The following is a 14,347-nucleotide window of genomic DNA, read 5'->3' as shown; positions in this document are numbered from 1 at the left end:
AACAGAAACTTACAAGATAATAAATGGCTTAGATAGGGTGGATGAAGGGAGTTGTTTCCATTAGCAGGGGAGACTAGGACCCGGGGGCACAGCCTCAGAATTAAAGGGAGTCACTATAGAACAGAGATGAGGAGAAATTTCTTCAGCCAGAGAGTGGTGGGTATGTGGAATTCATTGCCACAGAGGGCGGTGGAGGCCGGGATGTTGAGTGTCTTTAAGACAGAAGTTGATAAATTCTTGATTTCTCGAGGAATTTAGTGCTATGGAGAGAGAGCGGGTAAATGGAGTTGAAATCAGCCATGATTGAATGGCGGAGTGGACTCGATGAGCCGAATGGCCTTACTTCCACTCCTATGTCTTATGGTCTTATGGTCTTATGGAATATCCCACAGAGGGGCAATAAGGATATTTAACAATATCCAATAATAAACCAGAATAAGAGCGGAGATCCCAGTTTCCACTCTCGGACGGATGTGAACAATCCATCCAGACTATTTACTACAAGAGAAGAGGAATTTTACCCGGAGTCCTCCCTCCAGCCTCTTCTTCCAGCTCTGTTTCCTCAGTGTGAAACCCACGAAATCACGCAAACGCTTCCGATCAAACCATTATTGCGATGGCCGGGAATCGAAACCGTGTTAATTGCTTGTTATTCGCTGCCCAGTAGTTCTGCTCTCACCCACAAGCAGTGACATCCTTTCCACGTCCACTTTGTCAAGACCATTCAAAATCTGTTGTACTTCAATCTGATCAACTGTCACACTTCACATCTCCACTGGAAACAAGTGCAGTCTGTCTCACCTTTCCTCAATAGCAAACCCGCTCAAAGACCAACAAAGAACAAAGAAAAGTACAGCACAGGAAGAGGCCCTTCGGCCCTCCAAGCGTGTGCCGACCATGCTGCCCGACTAAATTAAAATCTTCTACACTTCCTGGGTCCGTATCCCTCGATTCCCATCCTATTCATGTATTTGTCAAGATGCCCCTTAAATATCACTATCGTCCCTGCTTCCACCACCTCCTCCGGTAGCGAGTTCCAGGCACCCACTACCCTCTGTGTTAAAAATTTGCCTCGTACATCTACTCCAAACCTTGCCCCTCGCACCTTAAACCTATGCCCCCTAGTAATTGACCCCTCTACCCTGGGGAAAAGCCTCTGACTATCCACTCTGTCTATGCCCCTCATAGTTTTGTAGACCTCTATCAGGTCGCCCCTCAACGTCCGTCGTTCCAGTGAGAACAAACCGAGTTTATTCAAACGCTCCTCATAGCTAATGCCCTCCATAACAGGCAACATCCTGGTAAATCTCTTCTGCACCCTCTCGAAAGCCTCCACATCCTTCTGGTAGTGCGGCGACCAGAATTGAACACGATATGCCAAGTGTGGCCTAACTAAGGTTCTACACAGCTGCAACATGACTTGCCAATTCTTGTACTAAATGCCCCGGTCAATGAAGGCAAGCATGCCGTATGCCGTTCTGACTACCTTCTCCACCTGTGTTGCCCCTTTCAGTGACCTCTGGACCTGTAGACATACATCGCTCTGACTTTCAATACTGTATATTCCCTACCTGCATTAGACCTTCCAAAATGCATTACCTCACATTTGTCCGTATTAAACTCCATCTGCCATCTCTCCGCCCAAGTCGGCAAACGGGCTAAATCCTACTGTATCCTCTGACAGACCTCGTCGCTATCTGCAATTCCCCCAACCTTTGTGTCATCTGCAAACTTGCTAATCAGACCAGTTACATTTCCCTCCAAATCATTTATACACACTACAAACAGCAAAGGTCCCAGCACTGATCCCTGCAGAACAACACTAGTCCCAGCCCTCCAATTAGAAAAGCACCCTTCCATTGCTACTCTCTGCCTTCTATGACCTAGCCAGTTCTGTATCCACCTTGCCAGCTCACCCCTGATCCGGTGGGACTTCACCTTTTATACTACTCTACCATAAGGGACCTTGTCAAAGGCCTTACTGAAGTCCATATAGACAACATCCACTGCCCTACCTGCATCAATCATCTTTGTGACCTCTTCGAAAAACTATATCAAGTTAGTGAGACACAAAACCATGCTGCCTCTCACTAATACGTCCATTTGCTTCCAAATGGGAGTATATCCTGTCTCGAAGGATTCTCTCCACCAATCGAGGAAACCTTCCGGAACCGTTTCCAACGTATTTACATCTTTCCCGAAATAAGGAAACCAAAACTGCACAGAATTCGCGAAATGTGTAGCTCCTGGAATAAAAGGGACAGTAGCAATATGGATATAAGTGTGGTTGAATAATCAGAAACAGAATATAATGGTCAATAGAGACTTTTCGGACTGGAAGAAGGTTTGTAGTGTTTCACATGGCTCCCTACTGGAACATTTGCTTTCCCTGATATATAACAATTTGTAGATCATGGTGTACAGGGAACAGTTTCAAATTTGGGGATGGTACAGACTTGGAAATTTTGAAAACTGAGACGCGGACAATCTAGAACTTCAAACAACAAAAGATGATTTTCAATCTGGAGACGTGTGAGGTGATGCATTTCGGTAGGGAAGTATAGAATCACACAATTTACAGTGCAGAAGGTGGCCATTCGGACGATAGAATCTGCACCGGTTTTTCAAAGAGCACCCCCATGAAGCCCACACCTCCACCCTATCCCCACATCCCAGCAACCCCATCTAACCTAAGGGCAATTTAGCATGGCCAATCCACCTAATCTGCACAAATTTGGAGTGTGGGAGGAAACCGGAGCTCCCAGCCGAAACCCACGGAGAACACCAAGCGGGAATCGAACCTGAGACCCGACGCTGTGAAGCCATAGTACCAACCACTATGCTACCGTGCTGCCCCTCAACTATTTATGGGATGAAGGAGCAGACAGAGCTGGGTGTGTATGTGGATAGATCATTGAAGGTGGACAGGTGGAGAGAGCAGGTAATAAAGCAAATCTTATGCTTATTTACGAGTGGAAAAGAGAACAAGAGCAAGGAGGTTATGCTGAATCTGTACAAGGCGCCAGTTAGACATCAGATGGAATATTTTGCACAGCTCTGGGAGCCACAATATTGGAAGGCTGTGGACGTATTGGGCAGCGTGCAGAAGAGGTTTACAGGATTGATTCCATTTAGGAGGCTAGATTGGAGATATTGGGAACGTTCTCCTTGGAGAGCATAACGCAGAGAGGAGATATGATGGAGATGTTCAAAATCAGGAGGGGGCTAGGCGGAGTAACTAGAGAGAAACAGTTCCCCCGAGTAAAAAGAGCAAGAATGAGAGGGCACAGATTTCCGTTGATTTGCAAAGGAAGCAGCTGTGATGTTTGAAAAAGAAGCACTTTTGCACAACGAGTGCTTCGGGTCTGGAATGCACTGAGGAGTGAATCTTCTTGCACCATTCTCTATACCGATATTCCTAATCCTCTGTCTGATAATCGATTTAAATCACGACACCAGTTTTGGGCAGGAGTTTGGCACCATGAAAACTTGCGGCTTCAGAAACTCCAAAACAGACGCCAGCTTCATCTGGGGCACTGCTGGCAGATTTTGTCTTTCCAGAACCGGCCGCCCAGCCGTGAAATCAAGTTCATCAGAAGATCTCATTACACTGTAAGACGGAGGAGCAGAAGTGGCCCAATCGGCCAATCGTGTCTGCTCCACCATTCAAAGAGGTTATGTCTGAACTGATATAATCCTCAAACCCAGTATCCCGCCTTATCCCCATAATCCTTGCTTTCCTTTACTGATTAAAAATCTGTCTCAAGGGCAGCACGGTGGTTCAGTAGTTTATACAACTGCCTCACGGCACCGAAGGCCCATGTTCGATCCCGGCTCTGGGTCACTATCTGCGTCGAGTTTGCATATTCTCCCTGTGTTTGGGTGCGTTTCGCTCCCACAACCAAAAGATGTGCAGGGTCGGTGGATTGGTTGCAAAATTGCCCCTTAGTTGGAAAAAATGTTTGGGTACTCTAAATTTTAAAAAAATCTGTCTGTGGCAGCCTTCAACAAATTAACTGACCCACTGCTTAACCACTTCCTTACCTTGCAGGTCAGCTGTTCGTGAGAGAGAGGGAGCCGGGACCTTGGAAACAGCGCGGGAGTTTCAAAAAGCGCGGGAGCTGCGAGGCAGAGGGGATAGTTTAAAAGGGCGTGCCGTGGGTGAGGTAAGTACTGCTTAACCACTTCCTTATCTTGCAGGTCAGCTGTTCGGGAGGGAGAGGGAGCCGGGACCTTGGAAACAGCGCGGGAGTTTCAAAAAGCGCGGGAGCTGCGAGGCAGAGGGGACAGTTTAAAAGAGCGCGCCGTGGGTGAGGTAAGTACTGCTTAACCACTTCCTTACCTTGCAGGTCAGCTGTTCGGGAGAGAGAGGGAGCCGGGACCTTGGAAACAGCGCGGGAGTTTCAAAAAGCGCGGGAGCTGCGAGGCAGAGGGGACAGTTTAAAAGGGCGCGCCGTGGGTGAGGTAAGTACTGCTTAACCACTTCCTTACCTTGCAGGTCAGCTGTTCGGGAGAGAGAGGGAGCCGGGACCTTGGAAACAGCGCGGGAGTTTCAAAAAGCGCGGGAGCTGCGAGGCAGAGGGGACAGTTTAAAAGGGCGCGCCGTGGGTGAGGTAAGTACTGCTTAACCACTTCCTTACCTTGCAGGTCAGCTGTTCGGGAGAGAGAGGGAGCCGGGACCTTGGAAACAGCGCGGGAGTTTCAAAAAGCGCGGGAGCTGCGAGGCAGAGGGGACAGTTTAAAAGGGCGCGCCGTGGGTGAGGTAAGTACTGATTAACCACTTCCTTACCTTGCAGGTCAGCTGTTCGGGAGAGAGATCAGTTTTGGGAGCAGGCCTATTGGCTGACTGTAAATCAGGAAGGATACAAAGTGTGTGGCTGAAGTGCCTATAGAAACGGAGTGCTGAAGGCAAACAGAGTGTATCTGAGTTTGGGTAAGGCTGAGTTCGGGTAAGAGGGGAGTGACAAAAAAAAAAAAATCAAATTAATTAAGTAAATTAATTAACTAGTTAAGGGAATTTGGTGCTCACCTGAAGGAGGTGCAGAGAAGCAGAGCTGTGAGGGAGTCTCTGGAGCAATTACATCACAGCCAGCAGGTAAGTGATTGGCTTGTAACTGGTAAGTGATTTCTCTCTCTTTGACTTTCTCTTAGCTGTGGAGTGTAGTTGAAATTTAACTTCAGGTTTAAGTCATGGCAGGAGAGCTCAGACCCGTGTCATGCTCCTCTTGTGAGATGTGGCAAGTCAGGGACCCTTCTGGTGTCCCTGACTCCTTCATCTGCAAGAAGTGTGTCCAACTGCAGCTCCTGTTTGACCGCTTGACGGCTCTGGAGCTGCGGATGGACTCACTTTGGAGCATCCGCGATGCTGAGGAAGTTGTGGAAAGCACATTCAGTGAGTTGGTCACACCGCAGATTAAAATTACTGAGGCAGATAGGGAAAGGGTGACCAACAGACAGAGGGAGAGTAGGAAGGCAGTGCAGGGATGCCCTGCGGTCATCTCCCTCCAAAACAGATTTACCGTTTTGGAAACTGTTGGGGGAGATGGCTCACCAGGGGAAGGTGGCAGCAGCCAGGTTCATGGCACCGTGGCTGGCTCTGCTGCACAGAAGGGCGGGAAAAAGAGTGGCAGAGCTATAGTGATAGGGGATTCAATTGTAAGGGGAATAGGCAGGCGTTTCTGCGGACGCAAACGAGAATCCAGGTTGGTATGTTGCCTCCCTGGTGCAAAGGTCAAGGATGTCTCGGAGCGGCTGCAGGGCATTCTGGAGGGGGAGGGTGAACAGCCAGCTGTCGTGGTGCATATAGGCACCAACGATATAGGTAAAAAACGGGATGAGGTCCTACAAGCTGAATTTAGGGAGTTAGGAGTTAAACTAAAACGTAGGACCTCAAAGGTAGTAATCTCAGGATTGCTACCAGTGCCACGTGATAGTCAGAGTAGGAATGACAGGATAGCTAGGATGAATACGTGGCTTGAGAGATGGTGCAAGAGGGAGGGTTTCAAATTCCTGGGACATTGGGACCGATTCTGGGGGAGGTGGGACCTGTACAAATCGGACGGTCTGCATCTGGGTGGGACTGGAACCAATGTTCTCGGGGGGGTGTTTGCTAGTGCAGTTGGGGAGGGTTTAAACTAATGTGCCAGGGGGATGGGAACCGATGTAGGAAGTCAGTGGGGACAGAAACAAAAGGCAGGAAGGGAGAGTGTGTAAAGCATGACCAGAGAAAGCAGGGCAGAGAGCAAGGAAGGTCTACATTAAACTGCATTTATTTCAATGCAAGGGGCCTGACGGGCAAAGCGGATGAACTCAGGGCATGGACGGGCACATGGGACTGGGATATTATAGCTATGACTGAAACATGGCTAAGGGAGGGGCAGGACTGGCATCTCAATGTTCCGGGGTACAGATGCTATAGAAAGGATAGAACAGGAGGTAAGAGAGGAGGGGGAGTGACGTTTTTGATTAGGGAGAACATCACGGCAGTACTTAGAGGGGATATATCCGAGGGTTCGCCCACTGAGTCTATATGGGTGGAACTGAAAAATAAGAAGGGAGAGATCACCTTGGTAGGACTGTGCTACAGGCCCCCAAATAGTCAGCGGGAAATTGAGGAGCAAATATGTAAGGAGATTACAGATAGCTGCAAGAATAATAGGGTGGTAGTAGTAGGGGACTTTAACTTTCCCAACATTGACTGGGACAGCCATAGCATTAGGGGCTTGGATGGAGGGAAATTTGTTGAGTGTATTCAGGAGGAATTTCTCATTCAGTATGTGGATGGACCGACTAGAGAGGGGGCAAAACTTGACCTCGTCTTGGGAAATAAGGAAGGGCAAGTGACAGAAGTGCTAGTGAGGGATCACTTTGGGACAAGTGACCATAATTCCATTAGTTTTAAGATAGCTATGGAGAATGATAGGTCTGGCCCAAGAGTTAAAATTCTTAATTGGGGCAAGGCCAATTTTGATGGTATCAGACAGGAACTTGCAAACGTAGATTGGGGGAGACTATTGGCAGACAAAGGGACGGCTGGTAAATGGGAGGCTTTTAAAAATGTGTTAACCAGGGTGCAGGGTAAGCACATTCCCTTTAGAGTGAAGGGCAAGGCTGGTAGAAGTAGGGAACCCTGGATGACTCGAGATATTGAGACTCTGGTCAAAAAGAAGAAGGAGGCATATGACGTACATAAGCAACTGGGATCAAGTAGATCCCTTGAAGAGTATAGAGATTGTCGAAATAGAGTTAAGAGGGAAATCAGGAGGGCAAAAAGGGGACATGAAATTGCTTTGGCAAATAATGCAAGGGAGAATCCAAAGAGATTCTACAGATACATAAAGGGGAAAAGAGTAACTCGGGACAGAGTCGGGCCTCTTAAGGATCAACAAGGACATCTATGTGCAGAGCCACAAGAGTTGGGTGAGATCCTGAATGAATATTTCTCATCGGTATTCACGGTGGAGAAAGGCATGGATGTTAGGAAACTAAGGGAAATAAATAGTGATGTCTTGAGAAGTGTGCATATTACAGAGGAGGAGGTGCTGGAAGTCTTAAAGCGCATCAAGGTAGATAAATCCCCGGGACCTGATGAAATGTATCCCAGGATGTTGTGGGAGGCTAGGGAGGAAATTGCGGGTCCCCTAACCGAGATATTTGAATCATCGGCAGCCACAGGTGAGGTGCCTGAAGATTGGAGAGTGGCGAATGTTGTGCCCTTGATTAAGAAGGGCAGCAGGGAAAAGCCTGGGAACTACAGACCGGTGAGCCTAACATCTGTAGTAGGTAAGTTGCTCGAAGGTATTCTGAGAGATAGGATCTACAAGCATTTAGAGAGGCAAGGACTGATTCGGGGCAGTCAGCATGGCTTTGTGCGTGGAAAATCATGTCTCACAAATTTGATTGAGTTTTTTGAGGGGGTGACCAAGAAGGTAGATGAGGGCAGTGCAGTAGACATTGTCTCCATGGACTTTAGCAAAGCCTTTGACAAGGTACCGCATGGTAGGTTGTTGCAGAAGGTTAAAGCTCACGGGATCCAGGGTGAGGTTGCCAATTGGATTCAAAATTGGCTGGACGACAGAAGGCAGAGGGTGGTTGTAGAGGGTTGTTTTTCAAACTGGAGGCCTGTGACCAGTGGTGTGCCTCAGGGATCGGTGCTGGGTCCACTGTTATTTGTGATTTATATTAATGATTTGGATGAGAATTTAGGAGGCATGGTTAGTAAGTTTGCAGATGACACCAAGATTGGTGGCACAGTGGATAGTGAAGAAGGTTATCTAGGATTGCAACGGGATCTTGATCAATTAGGCCAGTGGGCCGACGAATGGCAGATGGAGTTTAATTTAGATAAATGTGAGGTGATGCATTTTGGCAGATCGAATCAGGCCAGGGCCTACTCAGTTAATGGTATGGCGTTGGGGAGAGTTATAGAACAAAGAGATCTAGGAGTACAGGTTCATAGCTCCTTGAAGGTGGAGTCGCAGGTGGACAGGGTGGTGAAGAAGGCATTCGGCATGCTTGGTTTCATTGGTCAGAACATTGAATATAGGAGTTGGGACGTCTTGTTGAAGATGTACAAGACATTGGTACGGCCACACTTGGAATACTGTGTGCAGTTCTGGTCACCCTATTATAGAAAGGATATTATTAAACTAGAAAGAGTGCAGAAAAGATTTACTAGGATGTTGCCGGGACTTGATGGTTTGAGTTATAAGGAGAGGCTGGATAGACTGGGACTTTTTTCCATGGAGCGTAGGAGGCTTAGGGGTGATCTTATAGAGGTCTATAAAATAATGAGGGGCATAGATAAGGTAGATAGTCAACATCTTTTCCCAAAGGTAGGGGAGTCTAAAACTAGAGGGCATAGGTTTAAGGTGAGAGGGGAGAGATTCAGAAGGGCCCAGAGGGGCAATTTCTTCACTCAGAGGGTAGTGAGTGTCTGGAATGGGCTGCCAGAGGTAGTAGTAGAGGCGGGTACAATTGTGTCTTTCAAAAAGCATTTAGATAGTTACATGGGTAAGATGGGTATAGAGGGTTATGGGCCAAGTGCGGGCAACTGGGACTAGCTTAATGGTAAAAACTGGGCGGCATGGACTGGTTGGGCCGAAGGGCCTGTTTCCATGCTGTAAACGTCTATGATTCTATGATTCACCCTCTACAGCCATATTCGGTTCATACAAACATTTCTACAGATGCTCTATACTCCTAGAGAAGAAACTACTCCTCATTTCTGGTTGAAATGGGCGGCCAGTTACTCTGAGATTATTCCTTCTGGTCCTAGACCCTCCCACATGGTGAACCAGCATCTCAGCATTTATCCTGTCAAGACCCTCCCCCCCGGGTGGATATAGAGGGATGTGGGCTAAATGCGGGCAAGTGGGACTAGCTTCGTGATAGAAACTGGGCGGCATGGTCAAGCTGGGCCGAAGGGCCAGTGTGCATGCTGAAACATCTATGGCTGTAACCATCTTCCTGAGGACATTAGAATTCCCTCCACAGAATTGTATTGAACCGATTGATACATAATATTTTATTCAATTCTTTATCCAAATCAATCAGATATTGTGGATTCATTCGGGGGTAAACGAAAGACTAAGATGAGAGAGGAGGGAAAACTGGATTGTCAGCACAAGTTCCACCGGATGTCTGTATAAAACGACCGCGGAAGGACTCGAACCTGCAATCGTCTGATATCATCAATAGATGATAGTATGTTTCTGGAACATACCTCTTCATTCACCTGAGGAAGGAGCAGCGCTCCGAAAGCTAGTGACATCGAAACAAACCTGTTCGACTTTAACCTGGTGTTGTAAGACTTCTTACTGTGCTCACCCCAGTCCAACGCCGGCATCTCCACATCATCAATAGAACCACCGAAGTCAGACGCCTTATCCATTAGGCCACGCGGCCACCGGCTGTAACATCTGAGCTGATGTTTAGCCCACGTGAAAAAATACTGCGATTATTTGTGTTTCATTTCTGTCTTTTGATGATCCGCTCTTTCCCAGATCCCAGAAAATACAAGGGAAAGCTCCAGCTGCCGGACATGGTCATTTTCAAAGTGGAAAAGCCCTTCACCCTGTGAGCTGTGAAGATTCATGGCGGCTCGGGGACTCTCAGGTCGGCCAGGGCTCTTTATCCGCCTCCATTCACAGGAAAAGTGACTTCAGTTTCCGGAATGACATCCACTCTCTCTGAAACCCCCAAACGGAAATTCAGACTCACCGTGAAGGTGAAGACTGCGGACTGCGGTTCCCGCTCCTGCTGTTTAATACAGATCACTATAACTGTGTACAGTGAGCAGAAAGAAATTGCTGTTGTTTGTCAACATTTCTTCCTGAACTCACTGTCATTCTGCTTCAACAGGACGACTTTGAATCTCCTGATATTTGAGAAATTTGCTCAAGCGGGTAAATATGAAATATATTACCTGCATCGTGCTTTTGAATGGAGTCATTTCGAGAACATTCCCACACAGAGAGAAATTCCTGCAACCGGCTGCAGAAAAATTCCGTGCGCCTGATGTGATTTCAACGCAACCTTCTGATCTGGAGTCAGGCGCGCTCCCGTTGCGCCGCAAGCGCAAATTAACTCAGAGATTATTTTTATTTATTTACACTTTGACTGTGTTCTGTACATCAGCAACTGTGCGAAACAAACTCAAGGAAGTTAGATTGAGGGTTATTAAAGGGCCCTGAAGTAAAGCAGCTGTACCACGTGGTTAAGGCGATGCACAATAATCCATTGTGCTCTGTACACGTGGCTTCAAATCCCATCCTGGTCTGTAACGTGTCTGTTGTGTCTCTGTTTGGTCCACTTCATGAGGGTGAAGTGAAAAAGCTGCGGCTTTTAGCTGTTGTTTGACGGCTTGTGGGTGAATAGTGGAACACTGTCCATATTGAAACAATATTAAAAATGATGAGAAAGTTACTTATTTCACTCCACTCCCTAATTGCGCCGACATTCTGAGTTAGAAACCGATTCTCTTTCTCGGTTTGAAACACACGAAGTCGCGCAAAACCTCGCTTCCAAATTACTACTGCAATGGCCGGGAATCGAGCGCGGGTCAACTGCTTGGAAGGCAGCTATGCTCACCACTATACCACCAACGCTCACTGACGGATCTCTGCGTAGCTTATTTCCCTCCAATTTAAAATGCTCCTGAATGAATGTATCCGTGTCGCACTGCTACCGTTCAGCCACCAGATGGCACGAGTCCACCATAAATGTATTTCTCCAATTTAATTCTGATGTTCTGTGTGTCATCACATAGGACACTTACTCTGGCCTGAGACCTTACCTTGTCCTTGTGTCCGGATGCTGCCGCTTTCACCATGTTTAAGTTATCACATAGCCCCTCCAGTGCAAGAGGAGGCTCATCGAGTCGGCTTGGCCCAATCCCCACTTCACCGGTTGATCACATCAGTGTGTCAGCGTGGCCGGAAGAGAAAATGCTGGAAAATCTCAGTAGGTCCGGCAGCATCTGTAGGGAGAGAAAAGACCTAACCTTTCGAGTCCAATGACCCTTTGTCAAAGCCGAGTCATTGGTCTCGAAACGTTAACTCTTTTCTCTCCCTGCAGATGCTGCTCGACTTGCTGAGATTTTCCAGCACTTTCTCTTTCGTTTCAGATTCCAGTATCCGCAGGAATTTGCTGTTACCCATGTTTTTCCCAGTGTGGCCGAGTGTTCAGGTCGCAGACTTTTCTGAAGGCGTGTGTTCGAATCCCACCCCTAATATTGACTTTTCCTCCGTGAGGCTCCATCCAAACCCGCGGGACCTCTCACCTGGAAACACAAGGGGAGCAGATACAGAGAAACAGCGACCACCTGCAAGTTCCACTCCGAGACACATACCATCCTGGGAAATATATCACCCTTTCTGTGGCTGGTTCACAATCCCGGAACTCCCTCCCTAACAGCACTGTGTGTGTACATACACCACATGGACTTGCAGTGGCTCAAGATTCACTTCACCGCCAAATTCTTAAGGGTAATTAATTTTGGACAATAAATGTTGACGGATTCAGCGACACCCACATCCCGTCAAATAACTTTTAAAATATTTTGGAAACCGAGTCCCCTGAACTCAGCTCAGAATGTTCACAAAACACAAAGCAAATTACTTCAAATGCTGAAAATCATAAATAATAAACACAGGAAATGCTGGAAACGCTCAGAAATGAAACATCATCTGTGGGGAGAAAACTGGAAGCAGCGTTCCAGCTCTGTGATTGGATCATTTCCTTCTCTCTCAATGTGAAATCCTGGACTCAGCTGATAAACAGCAAGATGCCAATCACCAGTCACCAGTATCAGAAACAATGAACCTTTAGGATAGCGAGGCCGAGCGGTCTGAGGAGATGGGTTTAGGTTTCAGTCTCTTCGAGGATGCGGGTGGAAGTCCAACCGCTGCCAACATTTGTAGGAAAAGCGGCTAAGGTGGGAAATGGAAATAAAAGTGAACGATATTGCAAAACTCTTGCTCTTATCCCAAAAGATCTTTCCGTTACTGACATTGTTGTGTCCTGTGTAAGTCGAGCTGAACTGATTTGGTGCCGCTTGTTCTCACCTTGCAGCCCGTCAGTCTCCGTATTCCAGGGACCATTTATGACATCATCAAAAACACCCTCCCCTGCTCTCCCCATTCACCAGACTGAAGGGACAATCCCCTCCGCACCGCTGCTCCACCGCCAATATCCGCTCACTTTCTATCTGCAACTTTCTTTGCAAGTGCAGGAGATGCAACTCCTGCCTTTTTACCTCCTGCCTCCTCATTATCCAAGGGCCCAAAACACTCATCCCAAGTGAACCAGTGAGACACTTGTGCTTTTCAGTTTAAGCTTCTGTATTTGCTGCCACAATTTGGTCTCATCGACTTCAACAGGTCAAATAACAGTCTGTGACCGCTTTGAGAAATCTCTGTCAATCCACAATCCTGACTCTGAGCTTCCTGCCACTTGTCATTTCAATTCTCCACCTGCCCACTCTCACCTTTCTGTCCTTGGTCATCCGTGTTCCAATATAGATTAACGGAAACTCGAGTAAAACCACCTGAACATTTAAGTAGCCCCCCACAGAATTCCGTCCTCAACATCGAGCTCAGTAATTTTAGATTATAAAATCTCTCTCCATTTTGTTTGGAGTGTGTCTTGCCCGTCCGTTTGTTTGTCTTTTGCTTCTAATTGCATTCATTCATTTTGCACTTGGACGGCGGAGAGACAGCTGGTGATTTTTCTAGAATGAATTGTAGAGCTCAAGGCTCAGACAGCTGAAGACGCGGCCACCATTGATGGAACAATGAAAAGTGCAAATGAGCAAGAGGACAAGGAAAGAGAAAGGTCTGGGAATGGAATCGAAACTCCAGTCTGGTAAGTGAGAAATCTCTCCCTGAACCACTAATGTTCACACGGCCGCTCATTCCATGTGTCCAGTCGGAAACCTGTCTGAAGGAACATGCAGTCTGACAGAGCGCCTGTGATAATACTCCACTGTCTGATCTAAAGCTGTAACATGAGCTGTTCATTACAGCTGAGATAAACGTGTTGGTGTGAGCATTCAGTGGTGTCGATTCACATCATCCTTGTTTGGAGCTGCCTGTGAGGAACAAACTGCCCGCGCGTATATTTGTCTGAGGAGGGAACAGACTGACTCTGGTCAGCAGCTTACAAATATTTTTTGCTCAGATGGGAAAGCGGAGAGTGACTGGAGTCACTTTTCAGAAGGAAGTTCGGGACGGCAGTTACACTTATCTCGGAACATTGATAAACCTGTTACTGATTTCTTCAAATCGAAAATCCGACTCTGATGGGATTCGAACCCACAACCTTTGAATGTCTCATCACGTCAGTGACTAGAAGTCTAACGCGCTATCCGTTGCGCCACAGAGCCACACCTGCAACGCTTTCCCCTCCCCATATGAGGATTTCTGTAGTTGTCCAACAGGCAGTTCAAAAGTTCAGTAATTCGCACAGTGACGACATTTCAAAACTACTTCATTGCCTGGAAATGTTTTGGGCCGCCCTATGGTTGTAAAAAAGCGCGACAGAAATTCTACTAAAACTCCGGAAGGACACAGCCAGGTTGGTGCAATGGGAGGACATGTAGCAGACAAGGAATGAAGTGATTTATTTTTGTAGGAAGAACAGAAGAGAACAATATAAAATAAAGTGTCTATTTACAAGAAAGAGTGCAGGAACAGCGGGACATGTGTACAAATCATTGAAGGTGACAGGGCAGGCTGTAAGAGTCGTTTATAAATCAAACAGTGTCATGACTTTATTAATAGCGGCACAGAGTACAAGATGACAGAGGGGTCATCTCTCCCTTTTCAGCTCCTGACTGCAGAGGCTT

At 47.2% G+C, this 14,347-nt stretch overlaps 1 non-coding gene across 1 annotated transcript; it reads right to left on the bottom strand.

The window, feature by feature from the left end:
- Positions 1–13,793: 13,793 nt before the first annotated feature.
- trnar-ucu (transfer RNA arginine (anticodon UCU)) lies at positions 13,794–13,885 on the bottom strand. Its single transcript is given in 2 exon segments — positions 13,794–13,829; positions 13,849–13,885. It is a non-coding gene; the product is annotated as a tRNA-Arg (tRNA).
- Positions 13,886–14,347: the final 462 nt, after the last annotated feature.

Source organism: Scyliorhinus torazame, chromosome 24 (assembly GCF_047496885.1).
Source record: "Scyliorhinus torazame isolate Kashiwa2021f chromosome 24, sScyTor2.1, whole genome shotgun sequence".
NCBI lineage: Eukaryota > Metazoa > Chordata > Chondrichthyes > Carcharhiniformes > Scyliorhinidae > Scyliorhinus > Scyliorhinus torazame.
This window is presented reverse-complemented; position numbering and strand designations above follow the sequence as displayed.